Source organism: Panthera onca, chromosome D4, assembly GCF_046562875.1.
Source record: "Panthera onca isolate mPanOnc1 chromosome D4, mPanOnc1 haplotype 2, whole genome shotgun sequence".
NCBI lineage: Eukaryota > Metazoa > Chordata > Mammalia > Carnivora > Felidae > Panthera > Panthera onca.
Window position 1 is genome coordinate 60,622,776 of NC_138351.1, and position 14,934 is coordinate 60,637,709.

At 43.1% G+C, this 14,934-nt stretch overlaps 1 protein-coding gene across 4 annotated transcripts in view; it reads left to right on the forward strand.

Annotated features, from left to right (window-relative positions):
* Positions 1 to 2,821: 2,821 nt before the first annotated feature.
* TDRD7 (tudor domain containing 7) overlaps positions 2,822 to 14,934 on the forward strand; it is a 77,593-nt gene continuing 65,480 nt past the window's right edge. For 3 of the 4 annotated variants that reach the window (XM_060609256.3, XM_078436663.2, XM_060609261.3), the window contains exon 1: positions 2,822 to 2,978. The gene's annotated coding sequence lies outside the window, so the exon portion shown is untranslated. Of the gene's footprint in view, positions 2,979 to 5,947; positions 6,019 to 14,934 lie in introns of all 4 variants that reach the window. The other variant, XM_060609257.3, reaches the window with a different exon arrangement.

A 14,934-nucleotide genomic window follows, 5' to 3' on the forward strand; every position in this document is an offset into this window, starting at 1 on the left:
ACTCTGCAATAAAAGGAAACAGACTACTGATAGATGTGGCAACGTGGGTGACTCTCAAAAGCATTCTGCTAAGTGAAGGAAGGCAGTCACAAAGACTCCATACTGTATGATTCCATTTATATGACATTCTAGAGAAGGCAAAGCTCTAGTAACAGAAAATAGATCAATGCCTGCCAAGGGCTGGTGGTAGGGGGAAGAAATTAACTCTAAAGAGGCACAGGGGAAATTTCTGAAATGATGAATTAGTTCTAGATCTTGATTGTGGTGGTGGACACACGATTGAATACATTTGTCAAAATTTACCAAACCATACATTTAAAATATGTATTATTATTATATGTAAACTATTCATCAAAAATCTGATTTAAAAATTTTTTTTAATGTTTATTTTTTAGACAGAGAAAGAGAGAGACAGAGACAGAGCATGAATGGGGGAAGGGCAGAGAGAGAGGGAGACACAGAATCTGAAGCAGGCTCCAGGCTCTGAGCTGTCAGCACAGAGCCTGACAGGGGGCTGGAATCCATGAACCGTGAGATCATGACCTGAGCCTAAGTCAGATGCTTAACCGACTGAGCCACCCAGGTGCCCCCCAAAATCAGTTTTTTAAAAAACTAGCTGCAGAACGTCATTTGTCTTTCTATACAGTACAGTCCATAGAATCCCTTTGAAAGGATGAACAATCTCAGACTTGAGGTCAACATACATTGCTTTTATGATTTACTTTGCATGTTGGACTCTGGAGTTTTTCCTAATTTTCTTCTCCAGTGGCACTCTTTCCACTGGGAGCTGCTTTTTACATCTTTCCTATCATAAATGTGGAGTCAGAAGATGTCATGAGCACTGCAGAGTCCAAACTGGGTCTGGCTATATTTTAGGTCTATTAAACCCACTGCAGTGTTTGGAGCAGATTGCAAGGGAGAGAGATCCTAAATAGACTGAAATACAGTAGCAGGGATGAAGAGAAGTGCCGGGGAGAGACATTTGGGCAGATTTAGTTAGGGACTAGATGTGGGAGTATAAAAGAGAACAGCATTCAAAGGAGATTTTGAACAGTTCCCCATTGCCTTTGGGGAAAAGCCCAAACTTCTGTGCATGGGCTATAGGGCCTTCTGTGATCTACTTCCAGCCAACCTTTTCATTGCTTGCTATCTCTTTTCACTGAATCAAAAGACCCTCAAGGGTGCTTGCCTGGCTGGTTCAGTTGGTAGAGCACGTGACTCTTGATCTCAGGGTCATAAGTTTGAGCTCCATGTTGGATGTGCAGTTTATTAAATAAGTAAGGAAATAAATAAATAAGAAATAATTTTTAAAATGCTCCTCAAGCATAGGCTTGTGCCTTAGCAGAGTAGGCATTCCATGAAAGTTTGTTATGTAACAGCAGGTGTTCAATATGTACTAATTGATTGTCCATTCAACTACCAGTGGGTATTGTTTTTTTTCTATTTTTGGCTATTGTAAACAAGGCTGCTATGAATATTCTTGTCTAGGTCTTTGTGTAGACATATGCTCTCATTTCTCTTGGGCAAACTTTGGGTAAATGGAATTGCTGGGTCATATGGTAGGTTTAGTACCCCCATACAATGGGATACTACTCAGCAATAAAAAGATACGAACTACTGTTACACAAAACAACATGGATGAATCTCAACGTGTTTACATTGAGTGAAAAAAAATGGACCTTCCTCCTGACCCCTACCAAAAAAGACAGCACATACTGTATGATTCCATTTATATAAAACTCTAGAAAAAGCAAACTAATCCATAGTGACAGAGAGGAGATCAGCAGTTGAAGGGGCAAGGGACAGAGAGGCACAAGAGATGAGGATTATAAAAGTGACCCAGGGAAAACTTTTTGGAGGTGATGGTGTGCTGTTATGTTTATGGCAGTGATGGTTTCACAGCTGTATACATATGTGAAAACATCAAATTGTACATTCTAAATGTGCCGTTTACAGTATGCCTCAATAGAGCTGTAAAAATATATACTCCTCGAAAAAACAGCAGACCTCAGTGAATGCTTATAGAATAAGTGCAGAGAAGTGTTCAATGTTGGTTTAAGGAATACAAACCGACACGCCCAATATGTGTTGGTAGAATTAATGTGCACAAGAAATAAGTGAATGAATATTAGATGTTCAATAATTTTATAATGAATGAAGGAATGAATTCGACAAATATTTATTTAACCCTTATGTGCCAGGCACAATCCTAGGCTCCAGGAATAGGTTAGGGAGCATGACAAAGATTCCTGTGCTCACAGAGCTTAATTCGAGGACATGATAAGTAAAATACATACAGTGCGCTCAAGAGAGAGAAAGCTGAGAAGTGAGAAACTCCGGGAAGCAGATTGACATTTTTTAAAGTAGCACCTTCTTCGAAAAGGTGACGCTTCGGAAAAACCTAAAGGAAATGAGCGGACCAGGTGGACGTCTGGGAGGGTTAAAAGTAACTGTTCCTGTTAACCAAAAGAATGAGCAAGAGTTGACTGAAACGTCTGACTTGGGCGTGAAGCAAGCATACAAGAGCGTGTTAACTGCTGGTGAGGTCCTGCTGGGTGTGAAGTGCCGGGTCCCGGCCAGGCCAGGCCGCGGGTACTTGCGTTGTCCACGGGGAGGCGCGCCTGAACCTTCCCCGCAGTCTTCTTCCGCCGTCGGCCGGTGCGTGGGCACGCGCAGAAACCGCTAGGCGGCGTCGGTTTCCCTCCCCACGCGCGGACGCCGGCGTGGGCCGACGCGGCCGGAGAGCCCGCGCGTGCGCAGAGCCGAGGCCGGGCTGCCTTCGGGGCGGGGCGGAGCGGGGCGGGGCAGAGCGGGGCGGGGCGGGGCGGGGGCTTGAGGTGAATCCCGAGCCGTGGCTGCGGCTCTGGCCGTGCGGGGAAACCGAAAGTGGGCGGCGGCCGCGGCTGTGGGCCTGGCGGAGACGGCGGCGGGAGCTGGGCCCAGAGGCGCGGGGACGGGCCGTGGGCCCCCGGGACGAGGTGAGCGCAGGGTTTGCCGCTGCAGGCGCGACAGGTGCCGGGCGGCGTCAGACGGGGTTTCGGGCGGGCGCGGCGCACCTGGGTCACTGGAGGGACAGTGGCCCGGACGGGACTGGAACGGGCCCGGGGCCTCTTCCCGGCAGCCGCAGGAGATGCCCCGCAGGGGGGGCGGGGAGTCGGAATTCCAGAGCGTTGTTTTAAATCTCTGATCGGACCCCTCCCCCGGCCGCTTGGTGACGGGCTGGGCGTCCGCCCGGGAGCCTGACAGACCCTCCTGCCGCCGGGCAAGTCAGTGCAGCGGGGGAAATGCAGCAGTAGGGGTGTGGACGAAGGGCGGGAGACGCTGACCGGGAAGTGGTTCCACTGCCGCCCCTCCGGAGCAGGGCATATCAGAGCCGCCGGCTGTTTGAGCTCGGTATGTTACACGGTGAGCGTTAAGCCCCTCAAAGGCACGGGCCTCTCTCTACAGACCAGCCCCTGCAGGCCGCTCAGGTAATGCAGGACGCGCATACTATACATTGCTCTCAGACCGGGAGCCCCGGGGCCGGCACACAGCTCTAAGCTAAAAGGAAACACGAATCCTGCAGGGTCAGGTGCTCAGCCTCAAGTTAACGGGAGGGGGATTGGGGCCCGCACAACTTTTCTGCTCCGTTCCGTTTGCGGGGTGTAATGCATTTCCAGTTACAACTGAAGCGTACCAGTCCCACATAGTTTCAAAGAGCAAGAAAGGCGTATGCCTATATTAGAAAAAAGTCCTGGCCCCAAAGGATTCTGATGACCGCCTTACAAAACAAAACAAACTACTGATCTAGGTCACCGCCCCGCCCCCCTACGTCCCATGGTGCGGTGGGAAAATTGCAGAACAAGTGTTCTGTCTAGTGGTATAAAACAACTTAGAGACAAGAGTGAAACTTAGACCCGAATTTCTAACTCATCCTGGGCTGCCTTGATGTGTAGGCGTTGCATACTGCAAACTGTGGGCTTCGCAAACCTGGGTTGGAAATCTGGGCTTCTCCTCTTACTAATTGTGGATGGTGAATAAACTACTTTCTTTGAGCCTGGTTTTCTGTATTATCAAATGGAAATGTTTAACTTACTCCACAAAGCTTTTGTGAGGTAACTACTGTAAATCCTTTGATTTATTATAATGGTCGAGACACGTTAGTTCTTTTCCTTACACCAAAGTTCCTATATTTTACCTAACTGGATTTCAGTTTCTTGGAGGCATCTTTAAATTCTCTGTATAATATTCATGGGCACTTGGTGGGGATTTTTGCATTTCCACTTAGTTGGCATTTCGGAGCATCAGTTACAGGCAAAGCACTGTGCTCTGTGCAGGGAATTGCTCCTGGGGCCAGCTGGATTAGAATTCACATCTCCTGTGCCTCGGCCCAGGGCCCTTTGGTGGCACACAGATTTCCTCTTTGCTAGTTAAGCACAGTGAGACGGTGAGGCAGCAGTTGGCAGTGCCTTCAGATTTCAGTCCCTGTAGATTGGAGATGGAACATAATCCCTGCTAATGCCCTTTTAAGTGTATTGGTTGAACACGGCTGAATGAACTGTGTTTTGTACCAAGACATTTAAACTCCTTGAAGGACTTCTCTTTAAATTCTCTGTGCAATAGAATCTTGTTGGAGACTTGGTATGAATGTAAAGGAAAATACTTTATAATCCAACTCTTAAGTGCCTATTCTGTGTTTGATCAAGCGCTCTTTTCAAGAACTGAGATTTGACAGAGTGCTTTGCATCTGGGCATTTTCAGGATCAGCGGATGAATACAGGAAGGACAGAAATTCCTTGGTACTTGAGTGAAATCTAATTTCATATTTATGTGAATCGCTTTTTCTTTGTGCAAAACTTTTTTCTCTGCCCTCTACTCCCATATTTGTGCTTTTGAAAGCTTCATTCTTTTTATTATTTCTTCAGTGGGCCAAATGTGTGTGTGTGTTTTTACATTTTTTCTTAAACCAAAAGTAATTTAGCTGAGATGTGTATACATGCCAATGAGAGCTTCTGGTCGGCATGAAATACCTAGTGACTTGCAAACATACTCAATATTTTAGCTGTGCAGCTGTGTCAGGAGGAAGCAAACCTGTGATTTCCTTTAGATCTTTGGATCTTATCTCAGAACTTGAAAGTTGAGAATCACAGATCTTGTCCATCTTCCTTATCACCCATCCATATGAAAAAAAGAGACCTGAAGTGACTCACTCAAAGGATCATAGCTAATTAGTAGCAGACTGGGCTTAAGACCCCAAATCCTAACTAGGTCACTTTATTATCTCCAGAGTTTTTTTCACTAATATGTAGATTTATGGAAGGCCCTTACTTATTATTCATAATATGTAGTTAGTAATGCATGTACACTTTAGAGCTTGAAATAATAATAATAATAATAATAATAATAATAATAATAGTAAAAACCCTGTTCCCTAAAGATACCCTGTGGGGGTAGATCACCACCTGAAGGCATTAATTACTATCTTTCCTTTTGAAAGAGTTGGTAAAGGAGTAACTAATTCAGGTGGTAACAAGTAGACTATACTGTAATTGGAAAGAAAAGAGAACATGTTAACATGTTGCAAGATGAGAAATCATCTGGGAAGGGTCTTAGACCAAAACCTTCCCTCTCTTAGCCTCAATTTATTATAAGATGAGGGGTTTGGGATAAACTAGATGATGTCTAAAATTTTTTCAGCACGGACGTTCTGAACTTTTAGGCCTTGGCATGTTAAAATAGTGTCTTCGAGGGGCACCTGGGTGGTTGAGTCGGTTGAGCATCTGACTCTTGATTTCGGCTCAGGTCATGATCTCACGGTTCATAACATTGAGCCCTGCGTTGGACTCTGCACTGACAGCATGGAGCCTGCTTGGGATTCTCCCTTTCTGTCTGTCACTCTCTCTCTCTCTCTCTCTCTCTCTCTCAAAAACAAACAAATGAACTTTTTTTTTTTAATATTGTCTTAAAGTAAAAGGACAGCCAGTTACCAGAAGTATATGCCCTGAGGAGATACTAAAAATTGAGTGGCTGCCCAAGAAGGTAAGAGAGATTACATGGTGATTTCAGTTTACCCTAATAATTCTTCAGATATATTTTGGGGTTTAGTGCCACTTTGCAGCTCAAATTTATGACATGAAAAATGCATTGAGGAAGATGAGCCAAACAGTACAGTTGAAAATAGTTAAGAAAAGAGAAACTTAAAGATGAGAAAGCACAGGTGAGAGCCAGAGCAGCTGGGCTAAAGGTCTTTGGGTGTAGGGAGTGAGGAAAGTCAGGCAATGGGAAAGCGATAACATGCAAATGATTGAGTCACAGAGGGTTGGTGGTAAAGGCTGTATCTAGAGGACACAGAAGCCACCTTCTTCTGAGTAAGACTTTCTCAGGATGATTACCAGGTGTATTAAAGAGAAAAGCTGTGAGTTTCCAAAATACAGTTTTGAGTGTGAGAATTATTTCAGGCTATTTCAATTACTTAAATCTCTCTCTTTTTTTCTTTTTAAAGGAAGATAATTTTTTTTAAACGTTTATTTATTTTGAGAGAGAGCGAGAGAGATTAGGTGAGAGGCAGAGAGAGGGAGAATCCCAAGCAGGCTCCATGCTGTCAGCACAGAGCCCTATGTGGGGCTCAATCCCATAAACTGAGAGATCATGACCAGGTGCCTCTAAATATCTCTTTGTTAAAGTTGGTCATTACTTTCCCCTGTTCCTTGCCCCATTTCTTATACATTGTTAACACTTTGGGATACTGTGATTTATTGTGTAGGGAAAAGAAAAAGGACAGAATGAAAGGATAAAATGAGATGTCAATCGCCACCACTGAATATTTGCAGCAGTGAGAGATGCTTTCAGATTTGGGTGCACACCCTTAAATCAGAACGTGGCAGATCCCTGTTTCATGCCAGATGATCAGTTAAGGGCTGATCACGAAGTCAGTATTCCATAAGTCCAATTTACTTTCAGAAGCCAACTCTACATTTGGAGTAGCTGTCTAAAAGGAAGCCCTAGTTGTGGGAACCAGAAGCCCTGGGTTCTTGTTGTGGTTCTGGCCATAAAGGTATATGAAACCTGGAATAATTACCCTGGGCCTCAGTTTCCTCATTTTTAAATGGAAGGGTTTAGAGGAGATGGTCTGAAGGTGCTCACCAGCATTCCATGCTTCTCTCGGCTCCCCACTGTGAAGTCGGACCTCCATCCTATGCTGCTTTCCTAAGCCAGGCGGGATGTGGGGACATTGTGGGATTGTAGTCTAGCAGGGAATCTCTGCTCTGTGAGCCTTTGCCAAAGTAGTAAGTAACTTTTTGCCTACTAGTTAAGTGAGGAATCTTGGAGGAGATCCAGTGGCTTTCTTTGCAAGCTTTCCAGTTCATAAGTATGTTAATGAGGCAAATAAGAAAATCTTTGGAAAATTCCGATGTTTCAAATTTAATGTGGTTCTAAAAATTTCTCCAATATGCCAATGCTCATTTTACTTTTGGCCATTTAATGCATATATTCATAGGTAGTCTTCCATCCGCACCATGCTTCCAGGAAATGCAGGTAACTTTTGAATGCCAAGTACCATGGTAAGTACAGGTGACCACTTTTGATGCTTGTCATTTGGAAGAGAAGCGAGGAAAGTGCAATTTGTTGTGACACATTGTGGCCATTTTCTTTAAAAAAAATTTTTTTTTTAATGTTTATTTTTGAGACAGAGAGAGACAGAGCATGAGTGGGGGAGGGGCAGAGAGAGAGAGGGAGACACAGAATCCGAAGCAGGCTCCAGGCTCTCAGCTCTCAGCACAGAGCCTGACACAGGGCTCGGGCCCACAAACCGCGAGATCATGGCCTGAGCCGAAGTCGGACGCTTAACCAACTGAGCCACCCAGACACCCCACATTGTGGCCATTTTCTTCCCCCTGAGGTCTTTGCTAGCTGATCTTGGTCAGTTTTTGAAATTAAACATACTCTGATTAAATAATTCCCCAGACATAACTCCACTTTACTCTGGTGTTTATGATTCTTATTCAGCTCAAGCAGACCCTGTATTGTCTAAGGAAACCCTTAAGAATTTTAACTTGAGAAGCTGTGGTCTAAAACAGAGATAACCAACCTTATTTCTCCCAACCTAGCCTAACTTAGTCACCAGGGCTTGCATAACATTCTCAAAATAAAAGTAATTTGAGTTTTTTTAAACTAGAAATTATATTTCTCACAACGCTTTCAGAGAGTAGAAATAAAAGGGGAAAGAGAGTTGGAAGATCAAAATGGCAGCTTTAAAAATTTAGGGAGCCACTTTAGGAAACTTGCAAACTTAATCTTTTGGGGGGAGGATACCTAAAAAATCCTGTCATTGAGGCACAGTTGAAATTCCCATCAACTTCCTTTTGTGCTTCTAATGGATGACATCCAAGATAATAAACTTAATTTTTATAGAGGAAAGTATTCTTGTGTGCTTTTTACAAAAAATTCTTAAGTGTAATTTGCCATCTATAGAAAATCTTGAAAAATTCCATGATAATCATGGAATTAAATTTTAGAGCATTTTAGGGGCACCTGGGTGGTTCAGTCAGTTAAGCATCCAATTCTCGCTTTCAGCTCAGGTCGTGATCTCATGGTTTTGTGAGTTCGAGGTCCACACTGGGCTTGTGCTGGCAGCATGGAGCCTGCTTGGAATCCTCTGTCTCTCTCTCTGCCTCTCCCCCACTCACATGGTCTTGCTAAGGCAATACAGATTAGAAAATAATGATTTCTTTAAAGATTTTTTTAGAGAGAGCATGCAAGCAGGGGAGAGGGGAAGAGGGAGAGACAAAGACTCTCAAGGAGGCTCCACGCTCAGCCTGGAGCCGGACAGGGGGCTCATCTCTGGGCTCCATCCCATGACCTTGGGATCATGACCTGAGCCAAAATCAGGAGTCAGAAGCTCAAGTGACTGAGCCACCCAGGCATCCCTTTAAAGCTTTAGTTGTAACTTTCTTTTTGTTCATTGCCTAAAGTAGCATTGCTAATGTAGGAGTTGCAAATCCAACTGGAAGAAATTGACAAGCATGAGAATATGACCTACATCTGAACAAGATGAATAGTCACATTTTCCCTCCCAGGCTTTACTGTGCTTAAATGCCTCTCACCAGCTTTGAGATGTTCAGTCTCAGTCCAGGGACTACTTCTCCCTCAAAAAAGTTTTTTTTTGCAAATAGAGAATCATAGTGTTCCATGAAAATAGCATACGTAAAGGAAAAAAAAGGCGGGGTGGGGAGTGGAAGGGAAGGATAAAGATACTTAATTTGGATTGCAGCCATGTGGTCAAGCCTTGCTTCCCAGTCCTGCCAAGTATAAGGTCTTTTTTTTTTTTTTTTTTTTTAATGTTTTAAAAAACTTTGTGGAACTTTGCCTACTAGTAGTTAGGCTTCTACCATTGGCTGATAAAGCATGTAACTACTAAGTGCTGCTGTGAATTCAGTATCGATTTGTGTTTGTGAATCCCAACAGTATACGCACACTGTTTGGGAAACAGGAATACACGTAAGCATGAGACACTTGCCAGTATTCAAGCAGTGCCTCCTGCTCATAGGGATGTGTGGACTTCTTACCATAACACTGTGTCCCTGACCTGGGCTTGCTCCCTGAGAGTGCTGGCTCAGAGTGGAAAGGCCCCGGGGTAATCTACCTGACGGTTCTCAACCACAGCCTGGTGATGCAGTTGGCTCTCTCAGCCAGTTCATAACAGTCCTGAAAATTTGCAAGTCATTTTTTAATAAAGTAAATTAAAGATGAGTCCTTTAATAGCCTCACATGCATTATGCTATATTTTAGTAAGTAGAAGAGAAAAGGAGTATTAGGTGGATGGAGCACGTGGCATTCGTTCACTCAGTATTTATTGAGTTCTTGTGGGCGAGGCACTAGAGATTCAGTAGTGAACAAAACCTTACACATCCTGGCTTTCATGGAGTTTATAGTCATGCTGGGGAAGCAGGTGGTAAGATTAAAGAATCTTGGGTGGTGATAAGTGCTAAGGAGTGAAATACAGTAGGGAAGGGGTGTAGGGAATATTGGGCAGCTGGCATAACAGTTCTGATTTGGACTAGGGTGTCCAGGGAAGACCTTGCTGAGAAGGTGACCTTTGAGCAAATACCTGAAGGAGCTGAGGCAGTGAGCTGTGTAGCCCCCTGGGACAGGACTTCCCAGACAGAGGGAATGGCAAGTGCCAAAGTCCTGATGTGAGGCTGTCCCAGGCATGTTTGAGGGACAGCAAGGAGGACAGGCTGGGTGGAGTGGAGGGAGTGAAACATAAGCGAAGGAGGAACTGAGGTCAGAGAAGCGGGGTGAGTGCAGATTGTATAGGGCCCTGGTGGTCCCTATGTGAAGAATTGATTCTAGGAGGTTAAGTGGAAGCAGAGACCAGCTAGGAGGCAATTGCCCCAATCCAGGCAAGAGATGTTGTTGGTATGGGCTAAGGAGGGTCACCATGGAGTTGGTGAGGAGTGGGGGAATTATGGATGTCAGCCTGTGTGACACCATGTGGTGATGGTGATAAGAGTTGAGAGCCACTAATACTGAACTCTTTTGTTTTACAGCTAAGGAGACGGGGGCCTGGGAGAAAGGATTTGTCCCAGGAAAATAAACGCTTTCTGTGTGGTGATAGTGAACGTGGAGACGCCAGCAAGGGGAGGCATGGGCACAGCCTTCCACAATCCCTTGCCTCTCCCCACAAATCAAATCAAAATCAGTATATCAACTACTAATTATCAGCGCCCCCAAACTGTTAATGTCTGGGAGGTCTTTGCAGGCAGCTCTTTCAGAGTAGATCTTAGGAAGGTAGAGGGGACATCTGAGGGGAAGTAGTCTGAAGTGGTTCTCCCAAGGGTGGAAGGAGTGGAAGGCTTTCATATAGGGCAGCCTGTAGAACCAGTCTCTGATTAGCTTCTAAGATGGGATTAGACTTGGCCTTTCAAACCATCCTATTGGGCTTCTCTTATGTTTTAGTCATAGGATGTCCATTAGTGAGTAGAATGTCAGAAATTTTTTTACCCCATAAATTAGTGTGATTGCTGCTCACTCCCTAATGTAGCTGGGGAAAAGTAGACCACACTGGGGAGGTAGTAATGGAATAGATGCTCTTTCCAGGAAGAAGGGAAAGGAGGAGGCAGTAGAAACTCCTCAAGGTAAAGGGCAAGTCCTTCCTACTGAAACCCTGGGCAGGGGAATTTATAGTGGTTCTGACTGGGGAGGAGCCTGGTGTACTAAACAGTCTAGTCTAAGCCGATCCAGGTACACTGCTAACACCCAAGCAGGTGTGTTCCTACTTGTGTGCCGACCACCTGGCATTTTATCTACACATTATATGTGTATAATTCATCGTCAAGGCCCGCCTGGAAATGCTGGTATACATAGATGCAAAGTCTAGCTTTACTCAGAAGAGCTCTAAATGAAGAGGTGGGAGGGACAGAGTTTTGAAGGAAAGAAGGTGGGCAAGGTGGAGGTAAAAATGTTGGGGAGGCTTGGCTCTGAGACATGAGTAGGTGATCCTTCAGGTTTTCCTCTTGCAAATGAAAACTTGGCCAGTTGGTTTTTCCGACATGAGGAAATAACCGTGTAGTTAAAGTTCATTGATCTTTGTTGAGTCAGGAACCATTACAAATCAAAGTATTTCTCTTGTAATCAGGAGTTTACTATTTAAGAGCCTGAATTCATACTTTAGATTCAACTTCTGGCAGCCTTGAGATAGAGGTCCCAAAGCCATCCTCTCTTACCTGCTCCCCAGCATACTCAAAGTGTGTTTGGACATCAGGGGCGATGGAGGTGCTCAGACCCTATAGCTGTCATATTTTGCTACTTACTCTTTAGAGTGCCTGTCTGTCTCACTGACTTAGAATCTGTAGCATCCCTGTGAGTGGCTTCCATATATGTTACAGTATCTTGGTTATTTCCCCTAGGCTTTGGTTTTCTCATCTACAGGATGAGATTACTTTCTTCCCAGAATTAGTATGTATATTAAATTTTTAGAAAATCCAAATCTCAGAATTTGTATAAGAGAGAAAAAATATGTATGTCTACCCAAAGACTTCTGTTGAAAGCAGCCTTATTTATATCCCCAAACTGGAAGCAACCCAAGTGTCTGTCAGCATTTGAATGGATAAATGGATTGTGGCACATCCGCACAGTGAAATTAGTACTTATCATAGCATAAGTAGTATTTGCTGAGAAATGGGGTAACACGGGTGAAGCCCAAGAATACGAGGCAAAAGTGATCTATAGTGACAGAAAGCAGATCAGTGGTTGCCAGGAGACAGGACAGTGTGTATGAGAGGGTGAGAGTTGACTGCAAAGTGGCACAACTTGAAAGAGCTTTTTTTTTCTCAGAATTATTGAGATATACTTTACATGTAGTAACTGTCACCCTTTTTTGTTTACAGTACTCTAAATTTTGACTAATATAGTTTGTCAATCAAGACATAGAATATTCCCATCACCCCAAAATTGCCTTGTGCCCTCTTATAGTCAATCCCCTTCCTGTACTCCCAGTCCTTGGCAACCACTGATTTAATTTCTGTGCCTATAGTTTTGCCTTTTCCAGAATGTTACATAAATAGAATCATACAGTATATAGCCTTTTGTGTCTGGCTTCTTCCACTTGGCATGATGGAAAGAGTCATCCATACAGTTTTAGGTATCAATAGTTTGTTCCTTTTCATTGCTGAGTACTACTTCACTGCATGAATGTGCCACATTGTTTATCCATTCACCTGTTGATAGACATTTGGATTGTTTCCAATTTGGAAGTACTTATGAATAAAGCTACCATAAACATTTAAAGTACAGGTTTTTGTGTGGACATAGTCATGATTTCTCTTGGGTAATTACCTATGTGTAAGTTTTTTGGGTTGAATATTAAGCGTATGCTTTTGACCTCGTAAGAAACTGCCAAGGTGTTTTTCAAAGTACTGTTTTGCAAGGCCACCGGGCATGTATGAGAATTCCAGTTGCTCTGTATTCTCATTAGCACTTCATATTAGTGGTTTTTTAAAAATTTAAGCTATTCTTACAGATGTGTCGTGATGCCTCATTGTGGATTTAATTTTGCATTTCCCTGATGAATAATGCCATTGAGCATATTTTCATGTGTTTTTCGGCCATCTACATCTCTACTTTAGTATGTATTCAAATCTTTTGCACATTTTTAATCGGGCTCTTTGTTTTCTTATTTTTTTTAAGTTAGTCATTTATTAATGACTAAATGAGATAATCCTAATGAGACTTTCAATGTCTTTGTCTCGTTTTGATGTCAGCATAGTGCTGGCCTCGAAAAATAGATTTAGAAGTATTCCCTTCCCTATGTTTTTTGGAAGAGTTTGTGTAGAAGTGTTATTATTTTTTCTTAAAGTTTTTGGTAGAATTGGCAATAACGCCATATGGGTTTGAGTTTTCCTTGTGTGAAGGTTTTTGACTACAATAATCCTAATGAGAGAGAGAGAGAGAGAGAGAGAGAGAGAGAACACGCGCGCACGCATGTGCATAAGTGGCAGAGGAGCAGAGGGAGAGAGAGAATCCCAAGCAGGCCCCATGCTCAGTGCTGAGCCCAGTGTGGGGCTCGAGCCCATGGCCAGGAGATCACAACATAAGCTCATATTAAGAGTCAGATGTTTAGGGGCGCCTGGGTGGCTCAGTCGGTTAAGTGGCCAACTTCGGCTCAGGTCATGATCTCACGGTCCGTGAGTTCAAGCCCCGCGTCAGGCTCTGTGCTGACAGCTCGGAGCCTGGAGCCCGTTTCAGATTCTGTGTCTCCCTCTCTCTGACCCTCCCCCGTTCATGCTCTGTCTCTCTCTGTCTCAAAAATAAATAAACGTTAAAAAAAAATTTTAACGTCAGATGTTTAACTGACTATGTCACCCAGGTGCCCCTCTTTGTTTTCTTATTGAGTTTTGAGTGTTGCTTATATATACTGGTTATCAGCCCTTTACCAGCTGTGTTGTGAAAATATCTTCTTTCAGTCTGTGGCTTGTCTTTTCATTTTCTCAACAGCCTTTAAAGGAGAAGAAATTTAAAATTTTGATGAGATCCAATCTGTCAGTTTTTTCTGCTGTGGTTCTAAAAAATCTTTGCCCAACTCATGGTCACAAAGATTTACTCCTTTGTTTTTTTCTAGACATTTTACAGTATTAGCTTTTTCAAGTAGGACCTAAATGATCTGTTTTGAGTTAATTTTTGAATATGGTATGAGGTTCATGTTTTGCATATGGATGAGTGGTGGTCCAGCACTATTTGTTGAACTTTGTTCATTGAATTCTTTTGTTAACTTTGTCGAAAATCAGTTGACTATGTGCGTGTGGGTCTTTTTCCGGATTACGTTTTGTGTTCTTTTAATGTGACTGCTTTTTTGACAATACCCACATTACTTTGATTAATATACTTTTATAGTCTTAAAATCAGTGTTTTTGCACTGGCTAGGATCTCCAGTGTGATAAATGAATAGGGATGAAGAGAGTGAACATTCTTGCCCTGTTCCAATCTTAGGGAGAAAGCATTCATTTTTTCCATTACATATGATGTTAGCTGTGGGTTTTGCACAGATATTCTTTATCAGGTTAAGGAGGTCTCCTTCTATTCTTATTTTCTGAGAGTTTTTATCATAAATGATTTTGAACTTTGTCAAATGTCTTTTCTTTACCTATTGATACCATGGGGATTTTCTCCTGTAGTCTCTTGATTGTAGTCCATTACATTGGTTGATCTTTGAATGTTGAATCAGTCTTGCATTCCTAGAGTAAACTATCGTTGATCATGGTGTGTTATCCTTCTTACATATTGTTGTATTTGATTTGTTAATATTTTGCTGGAAATTTTTGCATTTATGTTAATGAGGGATATTGGTCTGTGCTTTTCTTGTAATGTCTTTGTCTCGTTTTGATGTCAGCATAGTGCTGGCCTTGAAAAATAGATTTAGAAGTATTCCCTTCCTATGTTTTTTGGAAGAGTTTGTGT